This window comes from Callorhinus ursinus, unplaced genomic scaffold (genome assembly GCF_003265705.2).
Source record: "Callorhinus ursinus isolate GAN/ISIS: 27379988/994484 unplaced genomic scaffold, GSC_fseal_2.0 scaffold4, whole genome shotgun sequence".
Taxonomy (NCBI): domain Eukaryota; kingdom Metazoa; phylum Chordata; class Mammalia; order Carnivora; family Otariidae; genus Callorhinus; species Callorhinus ursinus.
This window is the reverse complement of record NW_027397066.1, coordinates 27,196,435-27,199,255: the sequence shown is the minus strand read 5'-3', so window position 1 is coordinate 27,199,255 and position 2,821 is coordinate 27,196,435.

Here is a 2,821-nt window from a genome sequence, read left to right as displayed (position 1 = left end):
ATATTCAAATTAATCTCCTAGAGATGAAAATTATGTCTGCTATTAAAGAAAGAGAACAAAAAACAGCCACTAGATAGGATTAAATGATTAAATATGTCAGAACATGAAGTTACCATCCAAAACAAAATCGCCAGGGAGAAAAATCACAAATAAAAGACCTGTAAAAAATACAGAGCATTAGTGAACCATGGACAACTTCAAGGAGCCTAACTTGTATAATTAGAGTCCTCAAAGGATAGAAGAAAGAGAGAATAAAACATTAAAGAAAGAAAGACCAAATACTTTCCCAACTGTTTTAACATTTGAAAATAACTCAGTATAATTTATTATATTAACAAAATAAACAGGAAAAAATGTGAGATAATCCCAGTAGATAGAGAAAAAGCATTTGATAAAATTCAATGTCCATTACTGATTTAAAAATAAAAATTTCCAGCTAGGATTCAAAGAAAATATCCTAGACATAATACAGTGCTTCTGTGAAAAAATCTACAGTTGTTATCATAGTTCATTTTGAAAGAATAAATGCTTATATTAGAAACAAACAAATCTGTTCATTCTCCCTACTTCTATTTAACATTGTCCTAGACGTCTAAGCCAGTAAAATAAGGCAAGATGATGAAATAAAGTTTTACAAAACTGGGGAGAAAGAAGTAAATATGTCATTTTTAAAGACAGCATGATTTTCTATGTAGAAAATTTGATATAATCTATTTTAAATGTTACTAGAACTTTACTCTGAAAACTATAAAACATTGGTGAAAGAAACTGAAGATGACACAAAGAAATGGAAAGACATTCCATGCTCATGAATTGGAAGAAGAAATATTGTTAAAATGTCTATACTACCCAAAGCAATCCACACATTCAATGCAATCCCTATCAAAATACCACCAGCATTTTTCAGAGCTAAAACAAACAATCCTAAAATTTGTATGAAACCACAAAGATCCCAAATAACCTAAGCAATCTTGAAAAAGGAAAGCAAAGCTGGGGATACCACAATTCCAATTATAGTATATCAAGTTATATTACAATATATAAGTTATATTACAAAGCTGTAGTGATCAAGACAGCATGGTACTGGCACAAAAACAGACACAAGATCAATGGAACAAAATAGAAAACCCAGAAATAAACCCACAATGATATGGTCAACTAATTTTCGACAAAGCAGGCTAGAATACCCAATGGAAAAAAGACAGTCTTTTCAATAAATGGTGCTGGGAAAACTGGATGGCAACATGCAAAAGAATGAAACAGGACCATTTTCTCACATCATGCACAAAAATAAATTCAAAATGGATGAAAGACCTAAGTGTGAGATAGGAAACCATTAAAATCCTAGAGGAGAACAGAGGCACTAACGTCTTTGACATTGGCCATAGCAACTTCTTACTAGATATGTCTCCTGAGGCAAGGAAACAAAAGCAAAAAGAAACTATTGGGGTAACAACAAAATAAAAAGCTTCTGCATAGCAAAGGAAACAATCAACAAAACTAAAAGACAACTTATGGAATGGGAGAAGACATCTGCAAATGACCTATCTGATAAAGGGTTAGTATCCAAAATATATAAAGAACTTATAAAACTCAACACCTAAAATATAATCCAGTTAAAAAGTGGGCAGAAGACATGAGCAGACTTTTCTCCAAAGAAACTATACAAATGGCTAACAGACACATGAAAAGATGCTCAACATCACTCATCAAGGAAATACAAATCAAAACTACAATGGGATATTACCTCACACCTGTCACAATGGCTAAAATTAACAACACAGGAAACAACAGGTTTTGGCTAGGATGCAGAGAAAGGGGAACCCTCTTGCATTGTTGGTAAGAATGCAAAGTAATGCAGCCACTCTGGAAAACCTTTATGGAAGTTCTTAAAAAAGTTAAAAATAGAACTACCCTATGATCCAGCAATGGCATTACAAGGTATTTTACCCAAAGGATATAAAAATACAAATTCTAAGGGATACATACACCCCAGTGTTTATAGCAGCATTATCAACAGTAGCCAAATTATGGAAAGAGCCCAAATATTCATTGACTGATGAATGGATAAAGAAGTGGTGTGTGTGTATACACACACACACACACACACACACACACACATTACTCAGTCATCAAAAAGAATGAAATTTTGCCATTTGCAACAACATGGATGGAGCTGAAGAGTGTTATGCTAAGTGAAATAGGTTAGTCAGAGAAAGACAAATACCATATGATTTCATTCATATATGGAATTTATGAAACAAAACAAATGAACATGGGTGGGGAGAGAAAGAGAGTCAAATCAAGAAATAAACTCTTAACTATACAGAAAAAACTGATGGTTATCAGAGGAGAGGTGGGTGGAGGGATGGGTTAAATAAGTGATGGGGATTAAGGAGTGCACTTGTGATGAGCAATGGGTGCTCTATGGAAGTGCTGAATCAGTAAATTCTACACCTGAAACTAGTATCATGCTGTATGTTAACTAACTAGAAAATAAATAAAAACTTGGAAAAAATTAAAATTAACAAATACAAAGTTACTAGAAGTAAAAATGGGATAACAAAGCAGTAGAATGCAAAATCAATATGCTAAAATCAATTGCATTTCTATATACTAACAGAAACAATAGAAATTAACATAACAATGTCACTTAAAATAGCATCAAACTTATTAAACACTTAGAGATAAACCTGATAAAATATGTGAAAGAACCACATACCAAAAACTAAAAAATATTGCTAAGAAAAATTAAAGACCAAAATCAGGAGAGACATATACTATGTGGATGTGTGCAGCAGAATATGATGTTATAGGACCT